Source organism: Pteronotus mesoamericanus, unplaced genomic scaffold (genome assembly GCF_021234165.1).
Source record: "Pteronotus mesoamericanus isolate MK-2021 breed Mesoamerican mustached bat unplaced genomic scaffold, CSHL_Meso_final contig_124, whole genome shotgun sequence".
NCBI classification, from domain to species: Eukaryota; Metazoa; Chordata; class Mammalia; order Chiroptera; family Mormoopidae; genus Pteronotus; species Pteronotus mesoamericanus.
The window spans coordinates 8,652,201-8,670,800 of NW_026555051.1; positions in this window are offsets into that span (position 1 = coordinate 8,652,201).

Below are 18,600 nucleotides of genomic sequence, written 5' to 3' on the forward strand. Positions count from 1 at the left end.
CATCATTTAACAAAGACGTACCATCATGCACTTGTCTTCTGAGCATAACTTTAGCAGCTACATACCTTTGACTCCCTATCCACAAAACCATCCTACTTCCTGCTTCTTCTAATGAATCACCAAATCCACATATTCTACTCTCTAATGTTTGTAATGTGTCTATAACTTTAATAATAAGAGCAAATACTCATATGCTATTTACACCACGACAAGCTCTGTCCTAAGTACTTTACACATATTAACTCATTTAGTCCTGTCAATAACTTTGTAAGTATTGTTGCTACTATTCCTATTTTACTGAAAAGGACATTAAGGCAGGAAGAAGTTAAATACCTTGCCCAGGGTAACCTAACTGGGCCAATGGAAATAGGATTTGAACCCAATCTAGCCCCAGGTTCATGCTCTTAACCACTATGCTGGTGATACCATTGCCAGGGTTGATACCAGAGCATAGAATTCTCAATGAGATAGAGGACTTCAAAAGAGCCGCGGAAGCTGCTGCTGTTCAGATGTTGTGACGCTTTTATTTCAGTGAATTTCTTACCTAAATAAGTCAAAGTGTCCTAACATGTCTACTCTTTTTATCCACTTTGTATATTTATAACCATCCTATATCCACTCATTATAATCAGAACAAGCATTTAGAAATAATACTCTATTCAGGGAACACTCCAGTAGAAAAAAAATATATATATATATCCTTCAATAGCTTCCTATTACACTTACAAATAAGATAAAAATCCTTAGCCTGACTTATGTGATTCAGCTCCTGAAACTTTGTCAGGCTTATGGACACTCTAGCTGACTACACTTTGATTTTTGTACCAATTTCTTGAATACAATGTTTCCTTCTAACTCCAGGTTTTAAGAACAGTTAAATCATACTTATCCCTACGTCAGCATTTAAAAATCATCGAAAAGAAGCTATTCCTGGTATCCCAGATAAATGACCTGATGGAACGATGCAGCATTTATATAAAGTTTAATTAATCAAATACTCATTTAGTATTAGTCTTTCACACTAAACTGTAAGTTTTATGAAGACAGAAACTCCATGTCTGTCTTGCTTTCTGAGGAATCATCAGTGCCAAGCACAATGTCTGGCTCTTAGTAAGCACTTGATAAGTATCATTTTAATGATTCGGTGAGTAAAATAGTTTCATCTGTGTGCTGATTAGAAGTGTAAACTACAATATATTCACATAGAAATTACAGAAATTTTGAAACAATAAAAATTACCTCTTCCTCCCAATCTGACAAGTGATCATTGCTATTAACATATAGTTAGATTTTTTTTTTTTATTTTTTAACATGGTGAGTTGTATTTTTTGGTGTCTTTTACATGCACAGAAAAATACATAAGTTTTTTTGTATCCTATAGTTTTACATTCCATATAGTTATAGGTAACTATATGGCTAAATTCTACTCTATTTTCTCTTTTTCTTTTCTCTCATGAAGCCAGGAAATACCTATTGCCATGTTTAAGTTATAATTAGCAGATAATTATCAAAGTTTCAGTGTATAAGGTACTATATAAGAAATTCAAGTTATGAAACATATAAATTAAATGACCATTGTTCAAATACATCATATCGAATACACTGTCTGATGCATTATTTGATGAGACAGAATATTCAAAATTGTAGTGGATCTGAAAAACAATATCAACCTATAAGGCTTCTGTTCTATAAGCTTTCCTAGACCAATTGGCAAGATGAGATACATAAAAGGAAAGATTAATAAAAATACAATATTCTATTGTAAGTGACAAAATTGGTAATTTGAGCCACCGGAAGTCACATGTTTGAAATACTGGCATAGGCTGGGATATCAAGGCAGGCTTCAATGATGAGGAAGAATAGATTCTTCAACAGTGTTTAGAATGTTAGTGAATTAGGAGCATATGACTTATATGCTTTCTAAATCCCTCTTTCAATATTCTCTTATTGTGAACAATTGTAATTCCTCAAACATCTCATTTTTCAACTTCATTTTACATTATTTTCCTTTATATTGATATATCCTAAGGTTACCAAGGAATACTAGCTGCATATGATGTTTCATACACAAATACACACCCACATGCTCATCCTGGGTCAAACATACTGCAAATTATTTCTGCTTTTGGGTAACCACAGACTTCATTAGCCAATTCAGATCTCAAAAAATTCTCAGAGTAAATTAAATAAAACTTTTAATTTTTATTTATCTGGTAAATCCCACACTTTTAAAACCATGACTCCATCTTTAATGAGATATCTAGTAATATCCACACACATACACACACACAAAAAGAGATCTCATGGAACACATTGTGGGAAATAATGCAAAAAACAATTAAACATGTAGCAAATACATACTTCATGTTTTGGTGCTCAGAAATTTAACTGATGACCCTTCCACAAGTATAAACTTTCGGTTTATCTATTTTATCAGCTCTATAATATAACACTGTCTTTTTAAAAATAGTCCTAGTAATTTATGTCATTGTTTTTGTCATGTTATCTTTTTGTTTCCAACCCCTGACTTCAATCATGTTTCTTCTTTAGCTACTCCAAAATTCCAATATAATACTTAATGATTAAAGCCACACTATCTATCTTACTAGTTTATCACAGAGATTTGTAATTAAAATAATTTTAGTTCCTTGAAAACTTTGTCGAATTATGCTATACCACATAATATCTGAAATTTACCCTTGCTCGTATGTTTTTCCAAAATATCTAATCAGAAGGATTTACCTTTTTTTTGTCAGTGCTACAGAACATTCTCGCAAAAGGAAAGAAAAATTAAAGTACAAAATTACATTTCTCTGGTATCTTGGTGTTATAAACTAAGTAGTTTCAAGTATGAGATATTAGGTAAACATAGTGACATAGAATAAAGAAGAAAAATAAGAGACCATAAATGGGAAGGGAAAGAAAATTTCTATCTAGAATGAGCTTATTAAGGTCTTCAAAAAGGAGAGTGACAAAATATATAGAAAAACAGACAAAGGTATGAACAACTGTAAATGCTGGCTTCATGTTTGGCTTCATGAATTTCATCTCACTGTTCAAGAGCTGGCTCAAATATAACTTCTCTAAACTTATCATCATGACAGCATCCTCTACACCTCCCTCACTTCCTCATGTGGCAAGAGTTCCTCATCTCTCTCCTTCATCTGCCTCCTGAAGTATTTTGTGCACTTTGGACCTACTCTTTCTTTAAAGTATATTTCAGGTTGCATTGTATATTGTGAGATGCTCACTTTTCTGGTCGCACTAGAAGACTAGCTTTCTCTCCCCAGTTCCAGGGCAGGCTTGCAGAGTGCAAAACACTGGGATTGAGAATGCAAGGGAACGAAGGTTAAATTTTAGCTCTATGACTTACTAATTGCAAGATCTTCTCTCACTAACCTCAAATGTACGGTGGAAGTTATAACTTCCCTCAGGATTAAGCGGAGAACTAAATGGGATAGCTTGTATAAAGTTATAAAGTAATATATATATATATATATATATATATATATATATATATATATATTAGCTTTTCCATAGTAAATATATTATCAGTTCCATCTCAGATAGAAGGGAAGAAGGAAAGGAAGGGGAGAGAAGGGGAAGGAGAGAGGAGGAAAGGAAGAAAAACACAGTCCCAATGCCAATTACTCAGTTCAGGTCTCCATTCATTAATGAGGTTTGGCTACGAGAGGAGATGGGTTACTAGATAGGAAGAGGAATCTAGATATAAGTCTCATCCTGCATCATAAGTCCTGGTAAACATGGGGTAGAGGGAAGTACTGAAAATTAGAAGTCAATATTCAATTTTTGTTGGTGGTGAAAGAAATTGAAAAGAGTAACACAGAAGTCTGGCTGTGCAGTCTGGCTTCCAGATTCTGAGTATATGAATTAATTCCAAGGTGGTGGGGGTGTGGTTAAGTTATAAATATGTCTATCCAGATGGGCTTGGAATCCAAGGTCTGTTTCAGCCTGTATCTGGGAGCAGTTGGTAGATACAGCAACATGAATCTGGGGGATCAGACATGGGAGAAACAAGATAAAGGCTGAAAACAGAGGAATCTCTGCCAGAATCGAGCATTGTGAAATCTGAGAATTCCTGGGATGGAGTCATAATGTATGAAAGAATTCCATTTTGAAGATTAAACCCCTTAAAATGCTTTTAGTCACCTCTGAATGCTCAGGAAGTGCCAGAGATCTATCTTCTAGACTATAGACTGAGAGCCCATTCAAGCATCAAAGAGCTTTCTATGTTCATCATGATGTCAAGTTAGAACCAAACAGGTTTCCTATAAATGACCCAGACTTTCCTATACTGGTCGCTCCGATATAGTGCTACCAGAGAGTATGGAACATCTAACTTTTCTGTGGCCCTAACAAGTGCCAGTGAATTTAGCACAGCCTTGGTGAAAGTTCCTCGCTGCTTCTACCCCGAGGAGTTGAGTAATAATGTTCAACAGCACAAGTGGGAAGAAGTGTCTGGAAGGGAAATGATAGCAAACAGCTGAAGGAAAAGTACTGCTGAAATGGGGGCAAAAAAGAGATGAAGAAAACAAAACAAAATAACACCAAAAGTAGAAATAGACTCATAGATACAAAGAACGGACGGACAGATGTCAGATGGGTGGGGGGTTGGGGGCTGGGTGAAAAAGGTGAAGGAATTAAGCAAAAAAGAAAAAAAAATCACTTCACAGATACAGATAACAGTACGGTGATTACCAGAGGGATAGCAGAGTAGAAGGAGGTAGAAGAAGGTAAAGGGGGCATAAATGGTGATAGAAGGAGACTTGACTTCATGGGGTGAACACCTGATACAATATACAGGTGATGTGCTATAGAATTATACACTTGAAGCCTACATAATTGTATTAACCAATGTTACCCCAATAAATTCAAGAAAGAAGGACCCCTCCCCCCAAAAGAAGTAAAACAAGAAGAAATTGTAATTTTCATGGATTTTCAATGACAATTGCCATAAAAATATTTTAATGCCTTTGAAGTATCATCCTTAATTTGAGGTCATGAAATAAAATTAACCAGCTCTCTCAAACTGCAACTGAATATGTGTTCAACTGCTCAATCACTCTCTGACTGGAGAAAGGGGAATGAAAACACCACAGAATTAGGGGCGAAAGGAGACAATAGCCCAATTTATTTTGAGCTTGTGGCTTAGCCACTGCATAGAGACCTTTACACTGCTGCTCCTTTTTACAGAAACTTCCAGGGAACAACTCTCAGCAGCTGTGTTGATGTTTTTTGCCTAAAGGGAAATGTCAGAAGATGGCCCCTTTAGCACTATTTCAGTGATTCTCTGCTTGAAAGTATTGGGCACGTATGAATCTTGTGATCACAATCTTAATTAATATCGTATCTAGAGTCATACTCAAACTGTGCTGGATAATCATTTCCATTACCTTGTATTTAATATGAGGAATCAAGTTTATGTCAATTGTACTGGGAGCATTTATACAAACACAAGATCTTATTAGTGTCTTGTTCTTTCTACCGCTGCTGAGCTTCTTTCCCCTTTCTGAAGCATGATTATTATGTGTATTCAGAAGGCAGCAAGAGCATATGCACCAGCAATTTGGGGGGAAGGGGGTAACAGCAAAGAATAGAGACCATATATTCAAAATCTATTGCTAGCTCGACTTTCCTCTAATGAAAGATGTGTTCTCTTTCAGGTGGCAGTTGCCTCCAATGAGATGCAATGTTTTCACAAGTCCTATTTGGCTCAGCAGTCTATAAAAATAAGGGTCATAGTTTTTCTTGAAATATTGAAATACTTTACATAAAGAAATTTAATAAGGCTAGAAAAGAAATCATTGCTTCTTCCTTGAGATGATATAAAGGATTATGTTGCCTGTGATAATCTACACAAGAAAATTTTTCTATAGCTTAAAAATCACATATAACTTGTAAGTGGCCACTAGCTCTGAGGGTTTTTTGTGTGTATTAATACATTGTTTTCCTTTTAAAATTAAAGAAAAATTAGATTCTAGGGGTTTATTTTCTTGCTGTGGAAGACTGATGCAAAAGAGAAGTCAGTAATGCCCCTCTGTGGCAAAAGCATGGCATAGCAAGCTTCCTTTCAGAGTGCAAGGAAGCAAAGCACTTCAAGCTTAACTGGTCTCTCCATTTACAAATGAAGTCTTCTGAAACTGAACAACCAAAATAGAAGAAATCTGCAGTAATCTCAGGAACACAAAAGATCAATATTAGTGTAAATAAATCAAACCAGTGCAAAAAGCTTATACCTATTGAGAAAATGCTAAAGGTGGCAGAATTTTAAAAGCATCACTTTTAATATAAATAATAGCTAACTCATTACATACAGAAACTCATATTCTTGACCATAAAAAAATATGTAAAGGGGCATTTGTTAGTATACAAGGAGAAAAATTAAATCTATATTCCTTTTTTATTCAATTCTTAGAAACTTAAATACTAAACATATAACTAAAAAGAAATAGTAAAGCAAGATATTGCCCTGGAAACATCCTTGGGGTAGTCTCATGAAGTCAGCCTTATTGGGGAATAGATGGAGACACCTCCAGACAGCCCATTAATTAGGATAGAGAATACTGGTGTCTTAATCATTCTGTATACTGATTTTGTCCTTTTAAGTGGTATCCCTTGAAGAAGGAAGGAAAGAATGGTGGGGTGGGGGAGATGAGCAGAAAGGAGGGAGGGAGTGAGAGAAAAGAAGGCGTAGAAAGGGAGAATTATAGGCTAGTGGCATGAAGATCCAATTTGTGGACTTTCTGTGCATATCAAAATATAAAATAGGACCCTGCATAAAGTGGGCACTTGGAAAAACATTGCTAGTTTAAAAGAAAATGATACAAATGTAGTCCCTCAATTAGCAATTGCATATCTAGTTAAGCTCTGGGGATTTGATGATGAAAAAGAATACCCAAAAACAGAAGTTGGAAGACAATGACCACCCTTCCAGGGAGGACCCTCTTGTGCTACAGGAGGTCCTCTATATGAAGTCTGCCTCTGCTCGCCTCTGCAGTTTCCCTGCTCTGTGCTGTCAGAAGGGGAGTGGGATGCTGACAGGACACAAGCACCACATGCAGCAGCTCTAGGCCGCTCTGCTATGGTAAGAGAGGCCCTCTGTGATCTAGCCTCTGCTCACTTCCGCAGCCTCACCTTCCCCCACTCCTGACCCTCATGACAGGTTTCCTATGTGCTTATATTTCCTCCTACTGTGACATACCATTCCATACTTTAAACCAATGCTCATGAATTTCTTATCCCCTAATTTCTCTTGATTAATTGATAGTTTTCATTAAAAACTCTCCTGAGATACACCAGTCTCCAATTAAATACCCTGCTCTCCAGATTAAACTGCAATATCCTTCCCTTTGTTCTCTGAGTATCGAACAGTCCTCATTATACTCTGCATTGTAAAGAGTATACCCTCTACTCAACAAATGTTCATGTTACAAGGATTTAATAATGTGAGAAAAGGGACACAACAAAGGAAAAGAATGTCACTTGACTCATCCCCATATCATAAGTGATTGTGCTCTCTCAATTTGTTTTCTAAAATATTTATTTTTATTATTATTAATTTTATCCTCACCCAAGGACATTCTTATTGATTTTTTTAGAGAGAGGGGAAGGGAGGGAGGGAAAGAAGAAAAGAAACATCACTGTTAGAGAAACATCAATCAGTTGCCTTTTGTACCCTCCTCTACTGGCGACCTCTCCTATGCTCCCAACTGGGGACTGAACCTGCAACCCATGCATGTGCCCTGAATGAGAATTGAACCCTTAACATTTCAGTCTACAGGAAGATGCTCCAGCCAAGTGAGCCACACTGGCCAGGGCATGTGCTCTTTCAATTCGGATGTGGCCTTTGAGTAGTTGGGTGGTCTGTGACAAGTGAATGGTATTTGAAGCATTGTTCCATTATATATTTATTTATAATGAAACATAAAATCCCAAATATAAACATCGATATTTATAGTTTTTATAGAATGGAAAAGGAGCAAGATGGATTGAGGTTAATCAAATCAACATTTACAGGTCTCACTGTGACAGGATAGTAAGAAGCTAGGAAAATTCCTGGGTGAGTGGGATAGGGAAGCTGGGACAAGAAAATTAAACAAGGCCAAACAGTCTGAGCACCTTGCAGCCAGCTGGTGAATTGCAAAACCATATCTCCCCTATCCAAGGACACTGGAGAGCAAATGGTTTATACCTCTCCTTCCTAACCAAAGAATACATAGCAAAAATCTCCCTCATCTGAGAAATAGAGAACAGAGATCCAATTAATGCCATTTGTGCCAGCTAACCCAAGGATAGATGAAGTCAGGGGAACAAATAATAAAAAAAAATCCATTAAAAGCCCAACAGACCCAAGATAGAAGTAAAACAGTACAGCAGACCAAAGAATATTCCTAAATCCCCCTATTATAAGCTCATTTTGATACATCAGCATATTTTTAAAATGTACCTGGAAAGTTGATAAATATTCTACTGAAACCCTCCCCTAAGATTCTCGTTGGCAGAAAAAAAAGATAAAAAGCCCTCAGGACAAAGACTCAGTGTGGGCTCGCCCCAGAGCCCACCCATATCCCTTCCTGGGCATAAACGTTTTACTTCCTCCTAAACTCAGAGGGTCTCCATGCGACCAGCAGCAGGGAAGCAGTGAGCAGCGAGCAGCGGCAGCAGGACCTGGGCTTACCCCCTGACCCTGTCTCCAGGGCTCCCCTTTCTCTGACTTTCCAGGGAGCTAAAGGCAGCCCTGCCTCGGCTCACTCCTTTCCTTTCACTTTTCTAGGGAACCAAAGCAGAGCGCTGCCTGGGCTCTCTCCTGTTACTTTTTCTACTAAGTTCTTCCTTTGTTTCACTCTCTCCAGCTTTAATAAGTGTATTCTTCTCAAAATCACCTGGACTCCTGTTGTGAAATCTTTTCTACATGAAATCAAGAACCCACACACTATGGGCTGGCCCGAGGCAGACCCACTCCGGGCCAGCCCCTCTCCAGTAACATCACGATAGCTATAGATAGGAATATATAAGTTATTTTGAACAAATGATCTTTTATATAAGCTATAGTTTCTCTAGAACATAACATTTTTGTGGGTAAAAATAAGTGACTATATTGAAATAGTCTATCTATTTGACTATTGCCTTGAGTAAATTGAACATTCTTTAATTCAAAATACATGTCTTCTTTCTTCTATCTCAGCATCCAGCCCATTTCCTGGTATGCAGAAGCACTGTTAACAGTAAATGCTTTCATGGAACCCCAGTTGGGTCACATCAGATGAATGGAAATAGCTTTAATGTCTTTCTCACAGCAGCACAAATAACAGTTTCCAGAAGAGATTTGTTCTCCCTGAGTATGTATGGTATGCTCCATAGATGTACAAATTAAACTAAGCTTTAAAATATACTGGTGAAGTTAATTTAGTAATAGAATTTTCTAATATTAATGCATATGTTTCTGCAAATATTATTCCTGCCTCCCCAACATAAGAAAAAGAACTGAAATCCCCAGCCTCCCTCGTAGCCACATGTGATCTAGGCTCTGACAGTCACACCATCCATGGAAGACTTTTCATTTATATGTTAGCATCAGAGGCATCTGGATTTTAGAGACATTGCTAGATGCAACGAAATTTCTGATGCAAAAAAGCGGCATATGACTGGCATCACTAGTAGTTGCAGAAAAATCAAATTCCTTATATATATTGCTTGATGGTGTCAACAAAACAGGCAAAGTTTTCTTCACCAACCCAGAAGAGTATGGGACACTATTCATAAAAATTTGTCCTCAAATCTGTTGCTCCAAGACTTCCAACAATTTTGAAAACCTCTGAAATCTTCTTATATATGACCCTCAAAGTGTGGTCCACACCCAGCAGTATCAGTAATACATGGAGACTTAGAAATTTAAACTATCCGGTCCCACACTAAGACCTAATGAATCAACAGTATGTGTTTAAACAACTTTTCACAGGTGATTCTAATGCATGCCCAAGTTTGAGAACCACGTCATTAATGAATCTCTATGCTGCTATGTGCAGTTAAAAGCTCAGGTTAGGCATATCTATCAATTACTGCTGATTTTGTCAGGAGACAATTTTGCTGGGTTATCTAATTAAATGCCTATAATGTAACTAAGGGATTATATAGGCAGATTCAAGATACAAATGCAGGGAGATCAAAATATCTCTTATCTAGATATAAAGACACATTTCAAAACCTTTTATTCTAAATTGAGTCTGTTAAATGAACCATTTATAGAAGACAATATTATTATGGTTTTCTTTGTTTGTTTAATTACCCAAACTTAATGAAATATTTTTTTAATTTATTATTACTTACCTTCTAAAGCACTTGTCTTTGTCCAGGAATCTGGTAAGAATTATTTCATTCAGTCACAGTTTTCTATTGTGAAATAGAATAAAAATTTGAAAAGTAAAAGAGGTAAGGTAATTTTGATAATATCCTAAATGTACAAATCTGAGCACTTTTTTGGCTAATATGGGAAAGAGACTATTACGGAGTTGCATCCAAGGTAAAAGGTAAAAGAAAAGCCATTCTGCCTTAAGGCATCATCCCACATGGTTGTTACTGTGTTTTAAATTCCCTTATAAATTATAAACTCAGGCTAGAAGAGATTTCACAAGTTATCTCATTAAACCATTTTTTAAAATGTATTCACTCTATATCTCTGCCAATGGCTGTCCACTCTAATCTAAAATTTTCACTGAGAGGAACAAGTCATCCTGTGGAGACCGACACCTCTTTGGAGAGTTCTTGTTTTTAAAAACTTCTTTATATTGAAATGCTGTCTTTCTATCTGAAACATCTCATCAATCTGACTTCTCCCACACTGGGGATACCAAACAACTCTCAATGATAACAATTTAAATATTTTCAGATGATTTCTTTGTGCTTTCTATTCTTGTCTTGAGGCCAAACAGAATCTATTCTCTGAAGTTCAGGGCCTGAGCTTTCTTTGTGCAACAGAGTTTAAAATCTCTTTATATTATCTCTTTTTAATGTGTTTCAGTTTGTCTAATTACCTCTTAATATATTATCACTTTAAAATCTAAGCAGTATTAAGAAAAGTGGATATGTGCCCATTGTCATTCTACATTCTATTTTTTCAATGATTCATCCCTTAATCCACATTTGCTTTGCGGACATCAATATCACATTGTTGATTTCTAGAAATATGACTGTCATCTTATACCTCTAAGCATTTTCACACATTCTTCTCAGAAGCTGCAACTTTTTCATCCTCTGCAAATGCTGCTATATTTGTTTTTTGACCCAAGTGTAGGACTTCACATTTATCCCTGTTAAATTTCATTATGTTTTTTCAGCTCAGAATGTTTCAGTCTGTCAAGATACTTTGGGATCCTAACTCTTCCCTTCAACACATTCTTGATCCCTCCCAGCTTTGTCATCTGCAAATTGATAAGACTTCCTTCTATAGTTTCACCCAAGTCACTAATTCTAAAATGAGTAAATGTAACAAGGCTATGGACACAGCCCTGAGATGGTCAATAAAAATACATCTCCAGGTGGATGTTTACCTATAAATCAGGTCCTTTGGTTAATATCCTGTCAATTATTAGCTCACTTAATATAAGGAAACTTGATTCATACTTACCTTTCTTATCCATGAAAATATATAATATGCTTTGCTAAATGAATTATTGAAATACAAATGCTCCATGTCAAATGCTATGTCACCAATCTAATAACTCTATCAAAGAAAGAGATGAAATAAATCTGCTTCATTTGCTCATTGACCACATGGTGATCCCCAGTGACTATCACTTCCTATCACTTGCTAAAATCCTAGGATTAAAGGATTCCTTTCCATTAAATTATTGAGTTTCATGACAAAAGTGCATGAGCTGAAAGGAGATAACCCAGTCAACAATTTACACTCTTTTCTAAAGACTACTCTAAATAAATTTTCATTTTTTCAAACCAGTAAAACCTATTTTTAAGTAAATATAGAATAAAGTAAATATATATGTATTTAAAACTGCTACTTTTTAGTAAGAGTAGAATTTTTCTGATTAAAATTAGGGTTGGGAGTGGAGGGCTGGGAGTCGCACTGGACTGAAATTCTGGGGTTGTGCAGCCTTCATCAGGCTTCCCTGGAGAATCCCAAGGAGTCCCAGAGCACTGCTTTCAGCTACTTACAGCCATTCTATCAAGATGAATTCATTTTTTAACTCACTTTTCCATAAAACAGCTAGCTGTGAGCAATTTCTTAAAACAAAAATACATTTTGATATGACAGAAGAAAAGAAATACAGGATAGGATCTGAAAACAGGGATCATGTCCAAAGTCTTCAGTCCTTGAAAGGACTGGAAAAGTGAAGAGTCCTCTGAATTCTACAACTGACAAAATAGCCAGCAGGCCAGTATATCCCTTCATATTTTAGCTACAGACTTTCCTCACAGATGAAGGAGGTAAACATGTAATGCGAATTTTCACCTTCACACTTAAACAGGAGCTTTTCGAGAGACTATAAATGAATTGGAACTGTTTGCCTGTAACACAGTGCAGATATTAAAAAATAATTATGGATTTTTAGAATTTAAAGATATTCTTTTGCAACAGTTATGTTACTCTTTTATTCAATTAACATTTATTGAGCACCTGCTAGGTGCCAGGTACCCATCTAAGTACTTCTGAAAATGATAACAGTACGGATGGATCTAGAGGGCGTTATGCTAAGTGAAATAAGTCAGAGGAAGACAAATATATGATTTACTTACATGTGAAATCTAAAGAACAAAATAAATAAACAAGGAAAACTGAAACAGATTCATAGACACAGAGAGCAAGCTAATGGTTACAGGGAGGGGTTTGGGACTGAGTGAAAAAGGTGATGGCATTATGAAATACAAGTTGGTAGATACAAAATAATCATGATGACTTAAAGTACAAGCGTAGTCAATAATATGGTAATGATTATGTAATTGTATGGTGCCAGGTGAGTACTGGAAACCTTGGGGGGTACACTCTGTGAAGTATATGATTGTCTAACCACTATGCTGTACACCTGAAACTAATACAAAATAATATTGAGTGTATACTATAATTGAAAAATAAAATTAAAAAAAGAAAATGATAGCATTATTCATCATCACAGTGAGACACATATTTGGAAACTGAGACTCAAAGGAGCTGAGTTCTTTGCTGAATTTCACAGACTAGTAAGAAGTTTAACCAAGATTCGTATCCAAAAAAATCAAAGCCCTAGCTCTGACGAAGTTACCTGCATAATCAAAGAGATGGTTATATAAATAAAAAACTGCATAGATTATTTCGTCTATAGATTCGTATTGACAGCTCTTCTATTTTAACCAGAGCTTTCTTCTCCATGCTTGAGAGAAACATGTAAAACAGAAGGGAGAGCAGGCAGCATCCACAAGATCTGTTCCCACATTTAAGAAAGGCAGGTGTCAGTTGCCATTCTATAAAGAACATGGAAAGTACATTTCCTTCATGTTCTATGTGTTTGAAGTACTGTCACCTAATAGGCAGCTGTACTGAAGTATGCTCACGACATCTGTTTTTAAAATGGCTTGCCAGAGAACTGCTTTAGAGATTCCACTCTTTTACATCTCCAAGGTATCTGCTAATGCTGTGGTCCTGAAAATGCTAAAGAGACATTAAATCATGTTTATGTCAATGGGAGCTCTTAAGGCCTTGTTTAATTTTTTTTCATGGCAGCAAAGGGAAGAAACAGGACCTGCATTTGGCACCAATATATCCTTGGCTTCCTTACTGTGCCAACAAGCCTGACTTGAAGCATTTGTAGTGGCTTTCAGCTGCTGCAGACCACTTCTACGCAGCTCAGCAGATGGTTAGAGCAGTAGCTGAGGCAACAGAGGCCATTTTAAGCTCCAGGAAATGCAGCAGGTGCTGCAGTTTCCAAAAGATAATAATGCCCAACTTTGCCTTTCATCGTTTTCTTTTCTCTTGATATATGAGATATTCTCTCCCTATCTCTTGCCTCTGTCTACATCTAACATGGTAGTAGAGTATGTCAGTGAACTTGAGAAAAGTTTATGAATGTGCAAGGATAATTGCATAACAATTAAGAGGAACGCCTCTGGGTATCCTGTGTAGAAGGCTGTGTATTAAGATGTTTTCTACCGGAGGATTATGGTATTCCCTCCTAAGAATGCATACTTTGACCTTCTCATGAATTTAAAGTTTGATCTAGGAGGACTCCCATATGATTTGAGATCAGAGATATTTTAATGAGTAAGTACAGGGAAGTTTGGGGAAGTAATTTTAAATAAATTAGAGATAGAATTAAGGTTATTTTACTAGTATTTAGGCCCCTTGAACTGCTCCCTTTTCTGTATGTGCTATTGTGCTCAACTAAGAACTGTTTTAATAACACTCTTTCCTCTTCACTCCACTCCTCCCCAGGATCCTCATGTACCTGCCCCTGACTAATTTTAATATTGTACAGGGTTCCACCTTTGAGTCTCAAATATTGGCACCCTATGAATTCTCGCTGAATGACTTCACCTAAACTCCTGGCTTCATATGTTGATCCATATGTTGATGGTCTTGTTCCAGATCTACATATTTCGCCACCTCAAATCAATGAATTTCAAGTTTAACCAACACCTCACTTCCCCTCCCCACACACCAAATTTAACTTTGTTTCCAGATTCACTAAGCGACAGGCACCACCCTCCACCCAGACCTCCAAGCCGAAAAGCTGGAAGTTAGACTATACTTCTCTTCACCCCAAACCAACTACATCATCAAGGTTTATCACTTCACCCTTGACTTTTCTCTGGAAAAATTTTTTTGCACTTCTCATTTCTACATTAGCAACTTCAACAGAAGTTGCTAAGGGCTTCACCACCTCTTGATTAGATCATCCTCCTCGCTTCCCAGCTGGACTCCCCTGTTAGCAGGGTTTTTTCAATCGATTTTATCTAAAATGCAATCTAAACACATTACTCTCCAACCTACCTTTTGTAGCTTTCATTAACACTCATAATCCAACCCCAGTCAACTTCTCTTCCTTCTTTTCCTAACATTCATCAACTACATATGTAAGCCACACTAAACTATATACAGTTTCCCTTAAATTTTAAGTTACTATATACTCTCATGCTATTTCTTCCAGCCAGAGAAATTCTAGAAATTCATCCGTCATAGCCCTTAACTCTACATACTGAGAGAAGGCTGAGAGCAAACTAATAAACTACATGGGTCTGGAGGGCAGACTAGTCCTAGTTTAATTCTCAATTGTGTCTCATACTAGTTGTGTGATCTTGGCTAAGTGTCCTCACCCTCTGTGCTTTTGTGTATCTCATCCACAAAGTGGAATTAATAATAGCTCCTATAGTTCAGAATTCTTGTGAAACTGAAATGATATAATGTGTAAAATGTTTAGAACAAATCTTGGCGTATTCAGAGTATACAGTAAGATGTTGTTGTTGCTATTATTGTAATAATGGTTTACTTTTTTTTAATGCATCCCTTGAAGGCGAGGTGTATGGCCTTCACCCCCATGCTGTAGTGACAGCTCAACAACGTTTCTGTGAATGCCTTAAAACAATTCTGTAAAAAATACATTGTGAACTCCTCGAGGACATTCAAGCCTTTTTCTTACAAGAAATATTATTAGCTTCTTCAGTTTACCAATAACAATTTTGATAGTGGATTCCTAAAAAGCCTGTGATATTTTTGTACTCTTTCAAAAATAAATGTTCTCTCAGTAAAACTGAACAAAATGTCTAAATATTTCTTAAATCCTCATAATAATTTTTTTACTCTATTATTGCCTATCAGCCTACCCTGAATTCCTAGAGTTAATATATTATGCCTTGTTTCATCATTTGACTCATAATTAAATTTTAAACATGTATCATGTGTTCTCTTTATTAAACACCTTATATGCACAATGGTGATCCCTTGTCACTACAGTCTTTATGACATTACATAGATTAGATATGGAGTAAGAGGATAAGGAAGAATGGTATTTGAGGGTGATTAACTCACTTTCTAAAGGAAGATGACCACACTCAACTCCCAAAAATATAATGTAAGACTGCATAATATAGAAGCAGTAATTCCCTACAGTGACATACAGGGGAAAAAAAGAATAAAAATAACAGTAAGTGCCTAACACAGAGACAAGCATACATCAAGTAGTAAAAAGCCAAATTGAAATCTAGAACCCCTGCCACCTTGAATGATTCTGTGCAAAGTCTATGTCCAAGTCCACAGCAATCACAGAGTTCATGCACATTGCAGGAATGCCATTGGTTTGTCTTTAAAGTGTTTATCTCAATTGCTGGAGCCCACTGAACCAAAGGTAGTCAACAGAATAAATTTGTCTAATATGAGCCTTCAGTGTATGTAATTAAGGTGTTGATGCTGAACGGTTGGTATTTATCACATCACATTAGCTGGAAAGGAAATAGACCTTTCTATTAAGATGTTAGATCAGATTAATCACTGATATAAAGAACATTATAAGCAACACTGTTAAAAAGCAATATATTGAGTAAAACATTCATTTATGGAACAAATGCAGAGGTTCTATTATACTCTAAATATGTTAAGTTAATTAGGATAGCTAGAAATATATATATTTCTGATTTATTAAAAGAAAAAATCAAAAATACTTTAATATTTTAATAGATATCTTGATATAAATTTATATACATTTGAACTAGATAATACTAATTTTCATAATCATCATTATCTTCATTTACCCACTACATAGGTAGAACCTCATCATCAAGAAAATAACCTTGCGGCACATAATTAAAATGATTGATAGTGATCCCGTGCATGACATTCAGGACAGCTGATCAATCATATTTCAGTTGCCCCAGTTCTTCATATTTTAATGCCTTTATTCTCTTTGCCAAAGAGATTTCAACTGGAAAACTCAGTCATAATACTCAACTTTTACCTTCTCTAAAACTTCTCCACTAACTAAAGTTGACTTAGTAACTTTTTTTCCTATTTCTTTAGTAAGTGAAGTATTTTGCTTGTATTTCAATTGCAGTACTTATCACATTGTGTTATAACTTATTGATTGTTCTCTCAGTTCAACTGGTTTACTTATCTTTGTTCGCCTAATACACAACAAAATGTCAGACACACAATAAGCATGCAAATAATACCTTTGCCTAAATAATCAATAAATAATTGGCTTTTATAATATGCTTTTTATTCTAGTTTATTCTATTACTGTTGTCCCAATTTTTCTCCATTTGCCCTCCTGCCCAGTCCACCCCCCACTTCTACAGCCTATCCACACACCAATGTCCAGGGCCCTGAGTCATTCATATGTGTTCTTTGACTAATCTCTTCCCCTTCTTTCCCCCATTCCCTTCTCCCCCTTTTCCTCTGGCAGCTGTCAGTCTGTTCCCTGTTTCCATGTCTCTGGTTCTGTTTTGCTCGTTAGTTTATTTTGTTCATTAGATTCCTCCTCTAAGTGACATCATATGGTATTTGTCTTTCACCGACTGGCTTATTTCACTTAGCATAATAGTCTCCAGTTCCATCCATGCTGTCACAAAGGCTAGGAATTCCTTCTTCTTTCTTATAACAGGCTTTTTTTAAGAGTAGTTTTAGGTTCACAAAAAAATTAAATGGACAGTACAGAGAGTTCTCGCATACTCTCTACCACCACACATGCACAACCTCCCCCACTGTCAACACCCTACACCACAGTGGTACATCTGTTACAATCAGTGAATCTACATTAACACATCACTGTCACCCCAACCATAATTTACATTGGGGTTCACTCTTGGTGTTGTATATTCTATGGGTTTTGACAAATTATGATGACATACATCTTCCACTGCAGCATCATACAGAATAGTTCCAGCTGGCATTTTTCCTAAGACCCCATATAAGTGTGTGCAGGAGAAAGATTTGGGAGTGAGGAGGGAATGGAGGCGTTGATGGTGAAACCAGAAAGGCTCAGACCCTAAGCAGCGGTATTTCTCTCCTGCTCCTCACCATGGCCAAAAGTGTGGCTGGTGTAATGCCCTTCTAACCATTGGGGAATGTGGCAGCTGAGCCACCTGTCACCTACCATGGCCTGGCCTAATGGAAGGAGGCTGGAAACCACAAGACCCCCACTTTCCCAGGCAGGTGGTCTAAAAATTCTCTGTGTTCTACCTGTACATCCCTCATTCTTCCCCTGCCCCTACACTTTCTTGTTGGAAACTACCTTTTTGCTATCTCCATACTTTTTTGCCTTTTCCAGAATGTCATGTAGTTGAAATTGTGCAGTATATGGCCTTACAAGATTGGCTTCTTCCACTTAGTGATATGTATTAAAATTTTCTCTTTGTCATAGTTAGATAACTAATTTCTTGTTAGTACTGATTAATATTCCATTGTCTGGATGTACCACAGTTTATGTATCCATTACTGAAGGATACCTTGGTTACTGCCAATTTGGGTAATTAAAAATCAAGCTTCTATATACCTCCATGTGCAGTTTTTTGTGTAGATATAAGTTTTTGAATAAATACAAGGGATAAAATTGCTAGATAGTATAGTAAGATTATGTGTAGTTTATAAGAAACTGCCAAGCT